Genomic DNA, 21,448 nt, shown 5'->3' on the forward strand with positions numbered 1-21,448 from the left:
TACTGTCTTTACTAAAGAAAACATTCCAATTATCATTTAAATAATGGTATTTGATTTTAAAATGGACCAAATATGCAAATATTATTCTAATGTTTTTTTGAGTTGAGCCATTATAGTCTAAAGATCAAAAAAGGGTGGGCCAAATATTCTCTAATTTATAGCTGTGTGGTGACAAAGTCAATTTACTTGTATAAGGAAAATTACTTTGTATTTACCCCAGTGCAACAGATAGTCAGATGTGACCCATTGTAATGAATATCTCTGGGAAACTTTGACATGTTATCTTGAAAAATATGATACTCACTTACTGTTAGGAATGAATTATTTTAATCACACATTTGGGGCATTATTTTCCTTGGGCCATTGCACTTTGCGGACATAAACCTAGCTTTGAGAGAATTGCCAGCTATCTCAATTTCATTAATGAGAGGAACGTCAATCTAGAAATCCATACAAAACATTGCAGATAAGCTTTTAAGTAAAGAAAATGTGCTTTCATGCAACACCAATTAAAAGAAAACTATACTCCTCATGAGAAAACTTACAACACCCCAAATCAAAGCAACCCCCATTCTGCAGAAAAAATTGTGAGGTCAGCAATTCAATACTTTGTTTTTCTTGATCTGTATGGCCACATATTAATAATGTCTGGGGGTGGGGGCATGCTAACTATGAAGGAATTTGGGATGTTTTCATTATTGCTGGGCAAATAACTCTTGAAAAGTAAGCATCTCTTTTATGCGTAGATCAAGTGAACTTGGCAGCAGCAATGTCATTGATGCTAACAGTGTGTGACAGGAAACAAACCCATGTGACTGCTGTGTTTTGTAAGTTGAGCTCTTGTGTAAGATTCCGGTACATTCTTTTCCAGCTATTCTTTCAGAAATTTGAACTTTTAATTAAAAGGCAACATTGAAGCATGTCCAGCACTGACAGTCTTAATGCTGTTTCTTCTCCACATTAACATGCAAACCAGCTTCAGTCAGCATGCAAGGAGATACTGTATAATTAGCTTCATTGTCCATTTTGAACAAATACGTGTTTTGGTGAGGGAAGAATGTACTGGTGTTTTCTAATCAAATGATCACGATTTTCAGGTCTTAGTAGTCATGTAATTTTCTCATAGACAATCTAATAAACATTTTATTTTATCAGTTGGAACAAAATCGGTGTATTGCTTGCAAGGATACATAAGCTATTCGAAAACCAAATCAGTTTGCTTAAAAAATAATTTGGACTGCAACATTCATTAAAGTATGTATTTACTAAACTTATAGGCAATATCCAAATGCAAATAAATACCCAGATGCTGATGTCTGGAAAGATGAGCTATATGTATTATATAACTTCCATCATCTTTTAAAACTGTAGGATCAATTTCCATAACGGGCACAGAGCTTGATAATGAACATCTATCAAATATCTTCAATAATATGCAATACCGATTTTAGTAGTACTAACCTAGGGACTGATATGACAGGACATAAAATGTTTAATACACCAACTGGTGCCTTCAATGTTCTGTTTGAATTCTGAAATTAATTTTGATTGATAAACTAAAACCACATTAGCAGTCATGAAGCAGAGTGTGGAAAATTCAAAGATATGTGTCTTAAGGAAGCTTAATTTTTCTTTTCCCTGAGCTTTGGAGGTGTATTTTATATGTCACACAAATAGTGAAACTCCTACTTGACAAAAAAAAATACTATCATTTTCATTTCTAAAGTAAACATACTGTAATGGCAACATAAGACTATAGGATTAGATCTTAATTTTCAGGCTCACAACATCCGCATTCTTCGTTTTTATAGAACTAGTAATAAAGTATGAAAACAGAACCTGTTCCTTCTCACATTATTAAGTAATGTTACAGAAGCAAATTTTTACATGTAAGTGCATATAAGAAGCAATTTGTGAAAACATATCTAATATTTGTATAGTTAAATCCTTGAGAAATAATCAATCACTTAAATATTATGTCTTCACCTCTAAAGACTGCTACCAATCCTGTGGAAATCAGTCTGGCCATACAAAAATTGATGTATCAAGGAAGTAATAACAAACTATGACAATAGCCATGGAAGGTTTCTGGATTATCCACAGCTCCTTCAGTAGGTGACCTTCTGGCAATTTTGCAGGTAGCTTAATAAGAATAATAGAAACAATCTAAAAGAGTGTATTTGACAGGAAGACCATGGCCAGGTGCAAAATTATCTGTTGTATGTATCTGCATCATTAAATCATCAGCCAACACTTTTTGTTAGATGTTCTCTCATAGACACAAAATTCATGCTCATTAGATATTTCTTCACCATCCAATCTTGCCCCAATGGTTGTTTCCTGGAGAAAGGAAACTTGTTACCTGATTGAGTTAAATCTCTTCCTGAGCGAGATGGTGGATCTATTCCCTACTTTTCTTTTTGTGTTTCACTATTTAGCATTACTTCTTCCTCCAACTGTCTGAAAGCTTTCTGAAAATTCAGCTGTAGGCACTGCAGATGAGAGCAAAGACTTCATCAAAAGTGAAATTCTGCTACACAAATGGCTTATCTCAAGCCTTTTGAGGTAAGTGACAGCCTTTCCAATGCTTTTGGTTGACATGTAATGAAACCTTACTGAATAACAATGTAAAAGGGAAATTTGCTTCAGATGTATCTATGGCTACATTTCTTTATTATTTTAAAGAAGAAAGAGGTGGAAAGAACATCTTAAAGCATCTTCCTGTTATCAGGCCAGTGCTTCAGTAGATTCTGAGACTATTAATAAAATATGCAATCTGCATTATAACACAATTAATTCATCAGTTAGTTACTGTCAGATGTCTGACAGTATACGTAACACAAAGACTTGTTCATAATTCCTATTGGTATGGCTTCAGTTGGCTTAATTTTAAAGAAAATGAATACCTGATATTTCTATGAATCTGACTCACTATGGACTGAAAACAGGGAGGAAAACATATCATGATAGTCCATGAATTTAGAGCTACATAAAAAGTAGTCCTGATTTCTTTCCTCTCATAACGTTTTTCAGTACTTTTCTTAGAGCTAAGAAACAGAGGCTTTCATTAGTTGATCTAGTCATTCAGTAAAGAAATTATGTATGTTTAGGGAAAAAAGTGCCTTTGCCCCCAAAACGAGGGAGATACAACTATAATTCAGTAAAAACTGAAATAGTTCAGGTTCTTTATAATTTTCCTATCAGAACTGATATCATGGTCACTGCTTTCTCCAAAACTGCAAATAACTTTCATTGCTATTCAGAACAAAGTTGATTTCATGTTCTTGATCTTTAGGTAGAATAAACCACTAAAATTTGCTTTATATGGGTATATGCATTTTATAAAGCTGTCTACTCACTGAGTTTGGTTGTGAAAGACTGTAATGAAACAGTTTTTAAGAATAATTCCGTTATCTTTGGAAAACTTAGCAGCTTGATAAGTGCTGTTAAATGCTCTTTCAGATGCCTAATGCATGAGGCAAACCATGCTCTAGCCTCTGGGATCTGGACCAGCAGGGTGGAACAGCTGGTATTCATTACTGATGGGATAGCCCCAGAGAATTTAGGGATCCACCTAGTCCTTTGGTTTTAAACCCATGCTCTCTCTACACCTAATGAAAAATAGTGTATTAGCTCTAAGTTGTAAGTAACTCAATATTAACCTGAAAAATGTTTAACTGAAATGCATATTTAGAGTATCTCTTGAGAACCATTCCAAAATCAATTAAAATATTACAAAGCAGTATTTTTTTTACCATATCAATTTTAGAGGGCCTACTTTACAGAAGGTAGTCACAGAAGTCTCTTACTGATATGTATAAGCAGTGACTGTCCAATTGCCCAAAGGGTATTTTACATTACACTTTTCAAAGATTCAGGTGTTTCTGAAAAGAGAGTGTTCTGGAAGACAATATTAGTTTGTTTCAGCACAATTGTGAATATTCTCATAAGTAACCACCACAATCAGTGTTTTTGCCAGTGGAGTTACACAAACTGGTCCAATGACTGCATAAAATGATGACTTCTCCTATTTAGGTCCAAGGACTTTGCACATACTCAGGATCCTGAGAGGCTTGTGCAGGGCACAGGACCAGGGACATGGTTGCCAGAGTGATTCTCCAAACCTAAAGTGAATGAGAAGGTAGAAATTTTATAGATCTATTTCAGATGTATTCCTGTATTTCTGTTTTACTGTTCGAGTTACCACTTTTATTTATTTATGAAACACATATGTTATAATAACTGTTAAAATAGAAGATCACAGAATCTGTAAAATTTTCTCTTCACAGCATCAATGAGATATGAGAAAGAACTTGTTGTGGAGGAGAAACTGTGGCATGTACACATGTCTACACCACAGCTCCCAGAGCACCAGGCTGACACAAGTCTGTCAGAAGGCATCTCACAGGGGCCATATTCCCCATCTGTCACTGCCACCGGTAGTGCTGCGAGGCCACAGGGTCAGCTCTGTCAAGGAGTTAATTCACGTTCAAATTAACCACTTTTGTGGCAATTTAGTTTTACCCTGATGACTTTCCTGCTCCAGTTCACTATACAGTTGCACAAATTCTTACATAACAGAATGGGAAGAGAGGACTTTTGGGTAGGAGGGGATGGGGCAGATCAGTGAGCTGCTGGAGTACAGTGTGCACTAGTGGACCTTTATGTCAGCTCATGGTGTTGGTAGAAGTACAGCAGAGGCTTATCCTTGAAAATAATTCTGCATCTGACTTCCCCTGAAATCAATGCTCTGGACCTATTTGACTTTTCAAAGGTCATGTAAAACATTTCTAAGAGTGTGCATAATTAACATAATTATGCTGGCTAAACTAGGTGAAAGAAGCCATTTCAATCTTGAGGGTCAAGGAGGCTTTCATATACCTTTGTCAATCCACATCATTATTCAATAACATCACAAAAAATGTGGCTATAGGCTACATAGAATTAAGAATGTTGTAGTTTGGAATTATAATGTAAATTCCCTCCCTGCCACTAACTGCCCATGCCATTAGTTAACAAAAGAAGTAGTTAACTGCTACAGGTTGCTTCTTGATCGTTTGATGGGGGTGGGGACATACTGTCTCTTGTCTTTTTGGAGACCTTCCATTTTTAGCTCGACTGAACACCAAGAGCTGTGTGTGTGCTGCTGTAGAAGAAAAGCCGTTTCTCCTGCTCCTCGCTGCTGCTGCCTTTTAGTGAGCTGGTTCCTTTTCCTTGCCACGGCTGTTCTCCTGGTTCAGCATTGGGCTCCTGGACACCGCTCAGGCCTCACCGTTGCCTGCAGTGTCACGGCTGCCCACCCCACCGCGGCAGCGACCCGAGAGAAAAAAGTCCCAGCTGCTTTCCGGGACATGCTGCAGTTCTCCACTCCCAGCTTTCTTTCTTTGGAACAAGGGACACAGAGGGAGAGACAGAATTCATCTGAGTGCTCACTGCTCGTCTCTCTCTCGCTGGAGAGGGACTGGGAGGTCACCCTGTAGCCAGCCGGGGTGTGACACTGACACTGCCCATAAGTATAACTTTTCTCCACGAGGAAACCTGCCAGTTTGGAGGTTGTTCTCTTTTGGTTTTTTTTTCTTGTGGTGTTGGGGAAGCAGTTTGCTCTGGTCTGTTTACAGTTATATCTATACCTACACACATATATATATATATATATATATCAGTTAAGAACAGTTATCCTTCTTATATCCATTTTCTGATTAAAGTTCCTTTTCTTAAATTTGATAAAGAGTGACGTGATTATTGTGGTGGAATCCTCTCCTCCGCTTTTGGATAAACATTTTGGTTTCTTCCCTCAAACTAAGACAAGAATAATCCCATTTCAAAATTTTGCTGTGAGTCCTTGTTACTACAATATGGTATTTTCACTGAAAAAAAAAAAAGGCGTTAAGTAGAAGAAAAAGGCCGAGAACTTTTCTTGCATACCTACATTTTGAATCTTTGCAGTCATAACTAAGTCTATTATGAGTAGAGAAATCTCAGGGTTTTAACCGATATAAATTTGCAAAAAAAAAAACCCTAGCAGATTCCATTTAACAAGTAAATAATTTCTTTGTCTGTGCAGCTTATCCTGAGAATGGTACTGGCAAACTAGCTCCTGCTCTTGTCTGATCTGTTTCCGCACTGGAGGGAGGAGGGAAGGTGTTAGCTCTAGCAGTATGGCTATCCCTTTTGAGCACAAACAAGCCTTAAGGATACAAGATACTGGCAGGAGGGCCAAAGCAAAAGATACTCTTGGGCCAGTGTCTGTGAAAAGACTTCCCAACTGCTCCTTGGCAAACTTTGAAAACAGTAAAATCTAAAACTGCCCCAAGCTGCTGGATGTTATACCTTCCTAATACCTATTCACAGCATGATTCTCACAAAGAAGTGTGTAGAAGTCAGTTCAGCTTCTTCAGCTGAGTCCTTTTGTCTGGGTAACTTCAGCTGTTCTGCTCTCTCTGTAGCACACTGTGGCTCAGGGTCCTGCATGGAATAAGCAGGATGGCAGAACATTTTACAGAGAAATTCAGACCAGTTATCTTCAGGCACCACATGTCAAACCAGTTATGAGACATGTACTTTAAAAACATTAATTTCTGATTCATTGCAATTAGGTCCTTCATTTCACTAGTTTCGCGGTAACATTCTCCATTTTTCTAAGAAAATGAAAAGAAGGAACATGAAGAACCTGTTGAACTTATGTGTCACATGCAGATGAGAAACCGGTTTCATCCACTCAGAGACAGCATGTCTATCCTGTGTCTGAAGAAGTAAGTATTATGATTGAACCAGATCTGAGATATTTCTCAAAATACTGATAGAAAGTGCCCTGATTCTCACAAGTTTGCCACGTCAGGTCTGGTCAAGTTAATTAGGAAACAATGCTTTGTTCTGTGATTATTTATGATTTATATAATTCCTTATTTCTGTTTGTTGCTGGAAAAATATTAGCAACCCTAACATTGAGGATGAATTGTATTTATGCATGGATTTTTTTTAAGCTTAAAATACAATGTGACAAATCTTTTTTAAGGCTTTGTCAGTCATGTTCCTTATCCATCCAGCATCCCTAACATCAAATGCATCACATACACTCAGTCAGGGCTGTGTTTAGCTTGGTATGCAGACACAGATGAAGAATAAGTACAGCACATTTTTTCTTATCATGTGTTACCCTACATGGAAGGCACTCATGACAGAAGGTCTGCTTTGAGTATTAGGAAGTACAGAGCCACACCTTGTCTCCGAGGAGTGGAGTCAGCAATAGTTTCAGGAAAGGCAAGATTAGGCTCAAAGACTCTGATAATAAGTGATACTTCTGTATGATGGCATTGTTTATATGAATGAAACTACTGTCTGTAATGAAAGTTTCCATGAAGCATATGTCTACCCATTTGACCAAAATCCCTCAGCTGTACTGATTTTGTATCACTTAAAAGATGTGAATGCTTTTAATGGCTTTTGTTTCTGGACAAAATTACCTGGTCATGAGGAAAAAATTTGTGTTTGCTACTACTCAGAATGATTCAAGGATATTTTATGTTCCTCTGTAGGCAATTATATTTGTCAGATCATGTAATTTTTTTGATAAAGTTGCATTTTTTCTAGATTTCTCCTGCGTTTTTTTTAAATTTTTTTTAAGGAGGTGGGAATCCATGTTTTTTTTTTTCTACATGTCAAAAATAAATTCCAAACAAATTAATTGCTATTACTTTATTTATATCTCTGGAATGATTAAATGAGGCACAAACATCCACAATTAAAAAAACCCTAAAATCCAGAAAAGCAGTCCTTTAATTTAGTAGACTGATATTTTATCTAATTAGAGATCTATGCCACATATCAACTGTAGCCTCTAAAATAAAAAGTAATTGCTGAGGCCAGACATAGAGTTTGCTGGTGGGTTTTAGATATAGATTCTAAAAACCCATAAGAGCAGTTCACCTTGTAAAATAATAATTCCATAGAAGCACACTGTATTCTTCGTTATCAGTAAATGCCAGCCACTTTGTTGCACATCCTCTGCCATCCTTGACACTGCTGCCTGCACCTAGTGTAAGACAGTTTGCAGCTGATATCTCCATACAGAAACAAAAGGGGACTTAAGCAGAAGTGTGGTTTAGTGAGACTATGCCCACAGTGTTGCACAGTAAACATTGAAGTGAGGACAGAAGTCAGAGGATGTGTGCAGTGGCAGAGGCCAGAAGCAATCAGTGGTCTCAACAGATCCAACCCTTCCACCTGTATCAGGGGCAGAGAAGCAGCTCTAGCCCTCCAGTCCATATTGGGGGCAAAGGAGCAAAGATTCAGGGGGAGGATATTTCAGGGTATTTTTATCTTGATTCTATGTTCATTTAAACTAAGGCTTTGTCTCCTTTGCATGAACTTTACTTCAGCTGATTCTGGGCATGGTTTGAGATTCATGCTGATCATGTTGCTTTTGATGACTGATACATCTTCAGCAGGTATTTATAGAAATCTCTTGGAGGGGGCTAGATAGGCCACAAGGGCCAGTCTTCAAGACAGGAGCATCTGAACTGAGTCATTCATAAAAAAGTCTTTTAAACCTGTTTTAAAAGTACTTCAGTCCCAGAGCCTCCATCTTCTTGCTCAAGCAATCAATTCCTGCACCTCTCGATCCTTTTCATTAAAGCTCCTTCCTTGAGATTTCTGTACTTTGAAATGTAAGCCACCAGTTCTTGTCCTCTAATGGACACCACAGGGAGCACACCTTGCAGTAAATGAACTGGAAAACTGTTCTCACATTCCGATTTCTGTGCTCTGTGCAAAAAACAGTGCTAACTCTTCCATCGTTTCCGGCAGTTTTCAGACCTTTGGTAATTTTTCCTCAGGTAGTTTCCGTTGTTTCAGAGCTGTCACACCCAAACCCATGTACTTTAATTGAACTGAGACCTTACAAATATTCAGTGGAGTAGACAGATTATTTTATATGATTTGATGACTACCTAACCTAGAACAATTTCTGCCATTTTGCAAAAGTAGGGCAACATTGACTTCAGATCACATTTAATCACAAAAAATTCTTTCCAAAGATCCCAAATCTTTGTCTGTGAACTGATACCTACCTCTTCCCTTACTCATTCATATATTGCCTTTTTATCCCTATGTGTGGCATTTTAACTCTTTCCATAGAAAGTAATCTTACAATTCTGGCTAGGGACTCCCTGGATTTATAGCTACTCAGCAGTTCAGTTTCTAGACTTTAAAAAATATGGAAAAATGCTCTTAGTACTGCAAAGTAAAGATAAGTTGTACATGAGTCTGGTGCTTCTACATTATGTTATCCTTGCTGTGCTTACCAAGCTCCATTGGACACATTTAGCCCTCCCAACAGATGCCATACATCAACTCTGTCATGGCTGGGACTACCAGTGTTACATCTGCTTGGTTGGATCAACAGGAATAAGGAACTAAGTACCTTTTGCAGCTGAATGTTGAAAAACAGTGTCAGACTATAATGGAAATGAATCCTATTACATATAAACCATTGGCATTTAAACTTTACTTTACACTTTTTCTTTGCAAATAAGCAATTCCATCATTATGACTGATGTATTTATAAAGTACTGAAAACACTATATAAAATTAAAGAAATGTACAAATTCCATTTAATTTGTTAAATAAAAAGTAGAAATATGGAAGCTTGAATTCAGGGAAAAAGTCAGTCAATGTCAATCAATTTTCAACTCACTGATCTCAGATTGTGTTTCCTACTAGTCTTACAAATAAATGCAGTTTTTAAATGGAATTTGAGTGGGGTCATGAAATGCCTGGGATAAGGCTGTGCTTTATTCACTGGGAAACAAAAATAAACAGAAGTCAGGAAATAAAATTAAAATAAAAGGACAATGAAATGGTTAACAGATGGACTGCAATAACAATTTCTGTGATGTTGAGATGCCTATATATTAACATCAGTCTGTACTGATAAAAGTGTGTTGTTACACATTTGTGGATTGCATAAACGTCCTAGTTCTTATTTGTGATGATTCCTTTTTATTCTTGAAATAGTTGACTCTGCACTATAACCACAGCCCTCCTATGCTATATAGGATGAAGCCACAAATTATGAGAATTTTCTCATTCAGTATCAGCTGTTTATAATTTCAGTCTGCAATCTTATCTAACTTCTGTGTGTAAACTGTAAAAATATATATGGAGAGCTAAGTACCCTTGGGTGGAATACAGCTCTTCCTATTAGCCTAGGAGGGGATGTGATCAATTAGCTTAAAAGACATGTTTAACTGTTAGAAGTCTAAAGCTAAGTGAGGTAACACCCCTGATGTATTCATTTAAAAGAAACAGGGATGCAGAGCTAAGAAGGTGGGGAAAGCTAAAGGTATAGTTTTGGATTTCTGTATAAGAATTTACACATACTCTATGAAATTTCAAGCAAGTAAATGAGGTGGCTATCCAGCAGCACAAATACACGTGGATTTATGTACATTGCTGCTCAACAGAACAGCTTCTCCATGGCTCTTTCTTGATTGATTTCTTAGCCCTGAAATACTCTTGTATAACTACTCTGTCAGATCAAGATCTTTTCTGTCAGCACAAGAGCTTTTTCCTATGTGCTGGTGACAAACAGGTTGGCCCCATCTGCAGGGCAAAAGAACAGCACTTCAATGCACAGGTGAGAAATAGATCTATTGCCATGCTGCTTTATTGTGTGACAATTCATTTTATGGATTTGTGGATGTTACATGCCTACTAGAAAATTTAAAAACACAACCAAAAAAGGGTAATGTTTTATGGAGATATTTCAGCTGTGGTAAATTAGTGCACTGCCTTTGAGTCAAAAGAAGTGTACCAGTTAATGCAAGTTGAGGGTTTGATTAATAGGACTCCTGGGAAGACAGAAAAGCATGTGATCACTTTGTGGTAGCTATCTCTGGTTCAGTATCAGCTAAATATCTGCATAAGTAGAGATATATTCAAGAAAAAATACTCCCTCTTTTTTTTTCTTTTTTTTTAAATTTATGTGTATGGATTAAATCTAGACGTTTTCATTTGATTTGGAATGTGAGAATGAGCATAAAGAAAGAAACAGAAAGAAAAATACAAGATAAAAAAGAAAAGCAGAAAGCCTTGACCCTGCTGGAGACTGTGTTCAAATAGATCTTTTGAAAATCTCAAATGGCAGAGATCATTTTTCAAAGGTGATTTTTCAAAAATTTGTTACTATTTGTAACCATTCAGTGTATCTATATTAAGAAAAACAAAACCAAACCAAACGAAACAAACAACCTCCCAAACAAACAAAACCTCAGCCCACAGACAGGAAAATATTAAAAAAACCAGATTTAAGATAAAATATAGAACAATATAGACTGTCCTTTGAAAGAAGGGGACATGGAGAAAACATGTGGAAATGTAAGAAAAAGCTGAACGCAAATGCTACAGAAGTGCAAAGATGAAGTAAGAAGCTTGGTGAGCAGGTGGGAGAGAACAGAGCCAGGAACTGTGCCAGTGAGTGGAAAATAGTAGTTTATTGTCTCTGATGCTGGGAAAAGGACAAAATCAAAACACAAATTACTTAAATTGTTTAAGAAGGCAGATCTATGATTTTTCAGAAAATTACTAATTTATGGAACCAGCCCTCAAAATTCACAGCTCCAGCTTTGAGAAAGAGTTGTCTTGTGGTGAAGAGGAAAGCTGGATGAGGAACCACACACCTCCCTCTATCCAGGCTATTCGTGGCTCATTCACTTCTCTGACCACTGAGTTCATTCACAAATTGGGAACATCTCCTGCTGCTACTTTCTAACACATTTGGTAAAGAGCTGAATCTCAAATAAGTAATCTGGTATTGCTTGGTTTTGATAAATGTGCTTATAAATTTACTACAGTATTTCCAGTTTTATCCAGAAAAGCTTCTGCTGTCAAAGACAGGAGTATAGCATGAAATTAAATATTTTTAGGAAAATATTTTGTTAAGGTATAATTTTCTTCACACACAGCTACAAGAAGACCCAGAACTATTTACAGAACTGTGGCATTAACCCTTAGACACAGTTAATATATAGGCATTTAGTTAACCTAACAATATTTTGCCATGTGGCTGACACATTAACATGTCTATTAGTGAGCACTTGTCCATAAGGAATTTGTCAGACTGTCATCAGAGACTAAGACAGGCAGACCAGGCTCTAGGTAAAAACACCTGGGGATCACAGCAATCACTCTGAAGGGAATTAAAGCAATAGAATAATTGCCCATAAGAGTAATTTTCCTTGTGCGTGAATCTGGATTTCCCTTGACTACCAGAATTGTAGATAAAAGTGAAAAACATCCTTGACCTTCTTTGTGAAATAAAATGCTGTTTCCTTTCTCTATTTCTGATTTGCAGAAAAATGTTGTGGTGTTTTTGTTTTGGGTTTTTTTGGTTTGTTTGTTGTTTGTGTGTGTGTGTGTGTGTGTGTATGTGTATGTTTTTTTGTTCATTTGGGTTTTTTCTTTTTCTTGTCTTTTTTTTGAGCAATTTACGAGGTTTGAGAATTGCAAAGAAAAGGTGTCAATAAAATAGTATCCAGATTCTCATTTATTCTGCCATGTCCTGACCCATAAAGAGACATATGAGAATGTTTCAAAAGTTGTCAGCTGCTGCCCTTGTAGTCTGCCACACTTCCTGACATCAAAGTCTGTGGTGAAACAGTTAGCCTGTGAATGCAGTATAAATACTTGATGTAAGACTTCATGGATTTTTAGGAAATGTTACTGTCTGGAGAAAGGTGATAGTTACTCAAATCTTTGCTCAGCCTGTAACTCTCTGTGCAGTCTTTGGCAAGACAACTCATCAGGCTTCCATTTTTTCATCTGAAAAACACCCATTCACAGGAAAGTCAGGACATTTCATTAATCAACTTCTAATTAGGAAAGCACTTAATCAGTTGTTCAGTTAAACCTTTTTCTGAAGAACAGTTTAAATTTGTGCTTAAATGACATCCCGGATTACAGCTTACTTCTTACAAAATGCTTCACATCTAAAGACAAGAGATGGTCCACAACAGTTACATAGAGAAGTTAGCGTTTATTTATATACTGTTCAATAGAGGAATAAAGTGATGATTTGACAGGGAAGTTGTCTTGCTTGCTTTTTTACTGATAGTCCTTGCTGACTCTTTTTATGTGCATTATTTCTGAATGAATTATATTAATGGACAAAGCTTGAATAAGAGACAGGCACAATGTTGAGAGTGAACTATCTGACATCTGAAATATTTTGACATGACAAAAATGTTCCATTTCCATATCACTAGGAAACAAAAACTTTTCAAAGCATTTCAGCAGGGAAAGTATGTCTATGGTAAGGGCATTTCTCTGGGATGCAAGAGATAAACACTCAAGCCTGTGTTTTCTCACTGTCCTGCTGACAAGACAGGTACCCAGAAGCACAGTTCTGAAGAGGGTCTTCCCTGTCTGATCAGAAATTCTACCCTCATCTTCCCCCTGTCTATTTTTTGTCCAAAATTGTATTTTCCTGTGATGTGATTGGATTTTGGGAAATCTACATGTTCTGACCAAATCAGATGACTTTGACATATCTGTTCTCTCAGGAAACCATATCTCCACACCACTTTCAAAAGTAGCTAAGTTCAAAATAGTGTTCAGACTCTCAAGCAGAATTTATGCCAGTCTTTGGATAAGAACAGTTTGGGAGAGTTTTCCATCTCAAAGACCTTTACTTCTAGGTCTTCATCTAATTAAATATTGTTTTCTCAATAAAGCTTGACCCATAAGCAATGACCACATAATAAATGGTTCTGAATATGGAAATAATATTTGCTATTTCAGTTATAGGGTTTTAACTTAGGAAGCAGTGAACCAGCTCAGAGTTTCAATAAGTTTATTCCTTTTATGCTCATTGTAAGAGTCTTTACTTCCTTGTTAAGTTTCATTATTGCATAACAAATAAATATTGAACTATATAGCATATTTATTTTGGAGTAATATTTCATATGCAAGGTATAGCTTCGTGAGTCTGGGATCAGGATTAGCCTCAGTGAACATAAAGGTCTGCCACATTATAACAAAGATACATCTGTCTCTGATGAGATCAGTGAATATGATTTTACAAGATTTGGTCGTTTGGGAGTTTACTAAGAATTATGTCTCTTCTATTTTTTTTTCCTTGATTCTCACATGCACAGATGAATACTTTCTAATCTGTGAGAGTATTGTGAGCATAACTTTAAGGGTCATGAAATGATAAATGACACAAAAGCAACTCTGAGTGGCTCTCCTCTGCACATATGCCCACACCCTCTTACGCATTCTTCTCTGGTTTAGGTTACTGCTCTCACCTTAACCTACCCCATATTTGAAGCTGTTTTTTTTTCACTCTAAGATCAAACATTTCTGTCAGAAGGAGAAATAATCACTAATTCAAAAGCTAAAGACTTTTTCTTTGTTTCTGGAACCCCATTTCTGTCTCATTGTAGAGCGCAGGAAGGGAGGGGGGAAGAAAAGATAATACTAGTGTTTAGTGGTAGGTACTCTACTGCAGAGGGATCAGGTTCATCAACAAAGCCAGATGAGATCGGCTACTGCCAAATAATAAAACCTTGGTGGACATGTATTCCACCAGAATAGCTTGGTCTAACACAGAGGGACTTCCAAGTGTTTTCTAAACATTTACATGTATTCTTTCCTTTCAGTTGCAGAAAATGGACAAATAAAGTACTGGAAGTGTTTTGAAGCATTGAAATGAAGACTACAGATGTAGAAACAGCTCCAACCAGGGCAACACACAACAGCCCATCTACTCAGCCACAGATGTGAAAGTATCATCTTTTATCTCTGTCCTCTACACCAAAACCTACTGGATAATCATTTCAGAGTCTTCTCATCCATGAACCAGATACAAGTTCAATGCATGGTCACCATCACAAGGAATCCCCGAGCTCCAGGGCATACAAGAAGTCCCTATTGTATAGGCAGTGGAACTTCTGGGACATCTTGCCTATGAGTACCCCAGATGGCACATGTGGGCACAGTAGAAAGCAGTTTTGTTTCAGTACAGGCACAAGATGTCTGGGAATATTAGCTTTGACAGGCACTGGCAAACCATCCTGGTAGTTTCTTCACTTGACCCTCCTCAGGGAGGTGGACTAATGGGAAATCACTGACATCTCCTGACTCATCAAAAGATGAGGTACAACTTTCTGCTAGGGGAAATCTTAAGTCTGTGGCTTGTTTGATGCAGAAGTTTGACCACACCTTCCTTGGGCAAGAAAGGAACATCCACAGCTAGAAGAAAAATCAATTTCTACAAGCCAGTTTAACTTCTGTGAGATCTTCATACACTGAAAAGTAATTTTAAATGATCTACAAATGATAAAACCATTTTTGTTACAAATTTGAAAAAATCCACATAAATAAATACATTCATATGTATGTTTGTGTATGTGCCTATTAGAGAGAAGAACTGAATGAGACATCGTTGTTGTAATTCTTAGTTACCAAAATCTCTATATATACTGCAACACAAACCATCTTATTGAAATTATATAATACTTGGATCCTAGTGCATCTCAATGCAAGAGATATTGTTTTTCCTACTGAATTACTTGTAGGAGCAAAAAGACAAAAATATAAATCCACAAAAGATTTGAAAATGTCTTATGGTGAAGTAATCAAATTACTTTCTCTTTAATAAATTATTTAATTGGTTGCTAGACATACTTTAGAATGTATAAAGTTATAACACTATTGAAGTATATTACACTAATAATAAATATTCCTGTTCAATTCAGTCTGGAATAGGACTTCATCTATAGCTTTCCCATAATTTTCTTTAGGTATTTTGGGACTTATTCTCTCTCATTTTCTCAGAAAGTGTTCCCAAGGTTACTAAAATTAGTGCAACTCTCTTCCGTGATTTCTTGTCATCCCAGTGCTTCTGGGATCAGGCCCAAAAAGAGTAAGGAATGGCTCTCTGGAGAAAAGATAGTGTATAGAATTGGGGCAAAGGAGAAGTCTCAGGACAAACACAGGGAAAAGCTGTTACACAACATGGGCTTAATCTTCGCTGGAGCAGCTGGGTCAACAGGGTCTGGGGAAGCCATTCTCAACCCAACAGACCCCCTCTTCCCATCAGAGAGAGATAACATGAGAAACTGGAGAAAGCTTAAATCCCCAGGCTCCCTGATCCCTCCTCACAGAGCTTCCCATGAAAGGCATGAGGTGCCTGTAGGATTTCACATCAGCAGCTGCTTACTTTCATGCACCATTGAAGGGCACTTAATCATGTATATCAGCAGAGGCAACACCCAAAGTTTTCTAGAATTTTTCTGTTTCCCAGTCAAGTATTCTAAGTAACAAGGGGATTTCCATTTCTTTATTATCTGCATTTTTATTTGCTTTTAATGTTATCCAAATAATTTAGCATAGGAATGGCAATATACATTTTGGTATTCAAAGATTTCTAGGAATTTGTAACACACAAATGTCTGATTCATTTTATTAATCTCAATAAAACTTTTTTTGAACAAAAATTAAAAATCCAAATCTAAGATAATACAGGAGGATAAAAAGACACTCACAATCAGAAATCACAGCAAGTATTTTAGTGATGTCATTAACTCTTTTTCCTTTAAGGAAAATTACCTCACTATGCCTCAATTGTATGTATTACTGGAATGCTGTTTGTGGTTTTTCAGCAGAAACACTTTAAAAGAGCTCAGTTCAACACCAATTTGTACTATATCAGTGTCCATGTAGATAAACTGCATCACTGTCTTTCATTTGAATGAGTGCCTTTTTGGTTGAATGGACAGTGCACTAGTTGCTAGTTCATGATGGAAACATATCTCACTAATGGTCATTTCTTCTGCAAATCAAAAATGTTTTGGCATGACGTGTTCTCTTGGGTGCTCTTAGTTTATAACATGGCTAAGGATTTCAGCTAACTAGTCATAATTAGAAGACATGCAAGTACATGATTCACATGCTGTTAATTAATGTTGCTAGTAACACTCAAAGCTTTTTTATGTAACTGATAGCTACCTGGGTACTCAGTACAGGTATAGTCTACACCTGTAAATGTGATGCAGGTGTCACGTGATGCAGAAGACCATCTGGTGAGGGAAAAAACTGACACAAGAAAGAGGACTGAGGGGAAAACAATGCCCAGGCCAGGAAAGGAGACTCTCCATTCCTCTTTCTTTCCTAAATGCTAAGACTTCCCTGAAAGGAAGTACTGAGGAAGGTTTACTAGCACAGTAAACAGCAAATAAAACCACAGATGAACAAGAAATACAAGAATCAGGAAATGATACAGCATCATAGACCTGTCTATAGGATTGCAAATTAGAGTAAAAAGCGAACTTGAGAAGACCCTAAAGAATTCATTAAATTACAAATTTTAATCCTAAGTAGAACTGTAAATTTCAATAATATTTAGTAGTTTATTGTACAAAAGCCAATTTAAGGGTTAAATAGGAAGGATCAGACTTTCATTCATTATAGAGCAGATTTGACTGTAGTGGCAATTCAGGGGGTGTGAGACAAAACTAAAGAAACATGAGATGATTAAAAATCAGACAAATTCAATCCTTTTGTTTAAGGTGAACATTGTCCTGTACTTTCATATATAATAAAGCAGCTCGTGGAAAACGTGTATGACTGAGCACTGAAAAACTAGTAAGTGGCAAACCATTAAAGAGAGAAAAATTAACCAATGCCAGTTCTTTATAATTATGTGATGGTTGACTATGTGTTTAAAACTAGGCAGCAAGTGAAAATGGGTAGAAGAGAGTCCAGCATCTCACATAGTACAGTGCAGGTAGAACAAAAAATTCTGCCTAGTATATCTGTATGGTCCTCCAATACTATCATCTATGAAGAAATAAAGTTGAGCTTTAGAACAAATCAGTCAAAAGGTAACTAGGTCAGTAATTCTGCAAAAAGGTTCCAGAGTATAAATGCAGGAGAAGACAAGGGCAAACACAGAGTTACTAGATGAACAAACGCATTTCTTTCTTCCTTCTGCTTCTGATGCACAAGAGAGAATATCCAACATTCAACCACTTCTGATTGCAGTCATGTGTTTGTTCAGAGAATGCTAAATCTCTGGCCCATATCTGAATTTTCTCTTAATGCCTTTAGTGGACATTAATATTGCACTCCTTTCATTTAGATGTACACTCTGAAAATGCCAGAGCCAGACAAATGCTTCTCTTTGTGAATGCATTAGAATCTACTTCTGGGAAAGCAGACAGTCACTACCATGATTTGCTCCACAAAAGCAAAGCCTGCATTTTGTTGTCTTCTGAGGAGGTCTACTCAAAGTATATGTTAAACCATAGCAGGAAGCAATAAAAAGTTCATTTGTCCATTGAATTCTCTTTTAATTGAATTATTAAGTGATATTTTTTTCTTATTGCCTGGATTTCAATTTACCTTCTCTTTCTCTAGATTTATGCATTGCTTATCCCTTTTCTTGTTTCTCCTAATGGCTTATTTCCTTCTGGTGGCTATTTCATCATACCCTCAGTACGGTGAGATGTCTACTGACAGGAATGAATGAGATGTTTTAAAAAGCACTAACATACAACATGATTTCAACAGAAATTAAGTGTTGAACAACTTTAAAATCTCACCTCAGAAATCATATATTAAGTAACTGGTAGAGTGTGGGTGCTAATGCTCTTGAGTTGACCAAGTCAATGTCTCACTAGAAAAGTGTTTCTTTCTAGTGAAGACAGCAGAGCTTATTCACTGCGGTTCTCCTTCAAGCCAATTGCTTCTGGGCTCCCTGACCCTGCAGTCCTAACCACTGGCTGAATCTTATCTGGCAGATGAGTATCAACTGGCAAAGGAATATCAATAAGCAACTCACAGTACAGACTAGCAGTAAAGATTTCAACAGAAGTTAAATCCCTAAACAAATTCCAAAGATAATAGAAAAATGCTGGTTTTCTACAACATAGTATCTGAGGATTGATAACAAGAAAGCAGAAAACATCTACCTGTGTATACTTGACTGAGGTAAATCAACACCACTTTTCTGAAGCAAATAGAGTTAAAATGATTTATAACAGGAATTTGCATCCCACATTGAATAAGCTTACTGAATCATTTTGTTTTCCTGTTCCTTCCGAGTTACGGGAAAGGATGACCAAAGTAATTGTGCAGAAAACCTGAAAACTCCATCCCCCCATAAACAATTGACCTTAAGATAAAATCCCCCCATGGCCCTTGGCTGCAGAGAAGGGAAGTGTTCAGCATCATGAGGCAGCCTCCTAGTTGTACATGGTTGAGGAAATCCTTTTTGACCAGCAAAGTATTGATTATAAAAAATGCTATATTTGATCATAAATCTTGAGTAAGCTCAACACAGGTCAGTGGAGACAAAATATTAACTGTTCTAAAATGTTTTCAAAGATTCTCTGACTGGTATAAAGAAAGATATGACATGAACACTTATCTGTAATATAGATACTTCTTTTTGCATTTGCATACCTCTCTCATGTTTTCTTCCAGAGAATTATATCCTATGGTAGCACACAAAAACCTTCCATCTGCAATCATATATGTAGACTGGACATAAAAATGACTTGAGGGTAGGAACTTGTCAGAAAAAGTAAATTTATCATTTTTATAAATTGCTTCTGTGTTGTCAGTTGAATTAATCAATCCAGTTCAAACACTGAGCTCCTTCCCTGAATATATCTTGAGTTATCATCTAGCAGTAGGTGATAATTCTAATTAGAATAGATTGAAAATTTAGCAGAAACCAAAGTTTTGGGGAATTCTACTTTGTCAAGCCCAAAAAATTCAAAATACATTGTATATAAGACTTTCCTTCAATTTCAAATTGGCATTATCTGATTATTGATCACTGCTCCTCAGGAGACAGCAACCCATAAAACACCACTCTGGTCTTTTTTTCACAAAGGGCTGGAGAGACAATGAGCTGGAAACCAGGCCTGTTTTCAGGTACCTCAAAACAAGAAGTCATTTAGTAAGAAAAAAGTCATGTGAAGGATTATGTACTTTTAATACTTTTAAGGTCTGATAAAAAAGTTCTAGATGCAAAAAGTGCTAGATGCTTCCTCGATTCAAACATAGACTGGCTAAGAAGATAGTTTCCTCAACTCTTATTAGTCTGAATCTGGAATTATTTTCAGATGGAGCTATTTAATCTACCAAAATTAATTTCTTAAAATCAGTATTTTCAAAATCTCTTACATTCACTTACTGTGCTTACTTACTCACTTTCTTACTTACAGAAAATGGCAATCTTACTTAATTGTGGCTAAGAAACATGAACTGAAACCTTAAGGGAATGGGGACAATTTAGCTCAAATTTTACATGATCTTCTCACCCATAGATATTACAGAGAATTCATTAGCACTCTAGGTTCATATTCTGATTGCTTATATTTAACAAAGTCATCCATAATTTTGTTTGTCTAGATCAGTTTAGACCATGAGAGACCATCTTAGCATGAAAAATTTACAATGTGGTGAGCAGTTTTTATGGTTCTGTTGTTTTCAAGTGATCTCATGAACACTACGCATTAGCTAGAGTTGTCTGATGAGTATGTCAGAGACTGAAATATTTATCTCTCTTCATTCATTCTGCAATCCATTCCTTTAGAACAGGGGTCTCACAAAAGAATCTAATCAGCTCATAATTTTTTAAATCTTTTAATCCTTGTGAATTTGCCCCAGATACAAGCCCCATTTCTCTTTAAGGACTGTTTGAAACCCTGGTGAATATGTTGAAACAGCTCTGTTATTATTAACACTACAACTGTGAGCAAGATGGTCTTCAGATATGTAAAAATACAAGGATATTGTCCAGAGGAGACTTTTTCTGGAAGCATTAACACAACAACCTAATTATTACAGATGATGGTAGGCAGAAGAGAACAGGGAAACTACAAATAAAGAGCAGAGACACAAAATGGTAGCAGAGGGCTGCTTTACAGACAGATCTATATGCTATTCTGTTTGTGTTAGGATTATTTTTTTCTGCAGAAGGTCAGATAGCTGGGAAAAAAACAACAAAGCGCTGATAGCTCTGTAGCAGAGGTCAGTAACAGAAAGGTTGTTGAGTTCTGAGCAGGAATTGAAGGGTTTGTTCTGAAAAGTCACATGCAGCTTTTGTCCTTGAAAAGTAATTACATGTCAGAAACACTAGTTGTTGCTAGATGAAGATAGAAGTTCAGTATTATTTATGGATCTGCACTTCTCAAGTAAATAGATTTCCCCTAATTTGCAATTCTAAAAATACCTTTAAACCTATTTTTAAATGGCCTCTCTAAACACGGGGCAGAGGTGGTCACACAGTTTTTGACAAAGCGTATTTTTCTTGAGAGGTGTTGTTTTATTTAAGCTGAATCACTAATGGAGTTGAACAGATTGAAGATGCTTTCAGTGAGATTTTTTGAACAATGAAATTTTGACCTAAGTTTTGGTAAAATTGTATTTTGAT

The 21,448-nt window shown here is 36.6% G+C and overlaps 1 long non-coding RNA gene across 1 annotated transcript; it reads left to right on the plus strand.

The window, feature by feature from the left end:
• Positions 1–745: 745 nt before the first annotated feature.
• Positions 746–5,425, plus strand: LOC139669520 (uncharacterized). Its single transcript, XR_011697280.1, has 4 exons — positions 746–827; positions 2,439–2,565; positions 4,036–4,141; positions 5,099–5,425. It is a non-coding gene; the product is annotated as an uncharacterized lncRNA (long non-coding RNA).
• The last annotated feature ends 16,023 nt before the right edge of the window (positions 5,426–21,448 follow it).

This window comes from Pithys albifrons, chromosome 3 (genome assembly GCF_047495875.1).
Source record: "Pithys albifrons albifrons isolate INPA30051 chromosome 3, PitAlb_v1, whole genome shotgun sequence".
Taxonomy (NCBI): domain Eukaryota; kingdom Metazoa; phylum Chordata; class Aves; order Passeriformes; family Thamnophilidae; genus Pithys; species Pithys albifrons.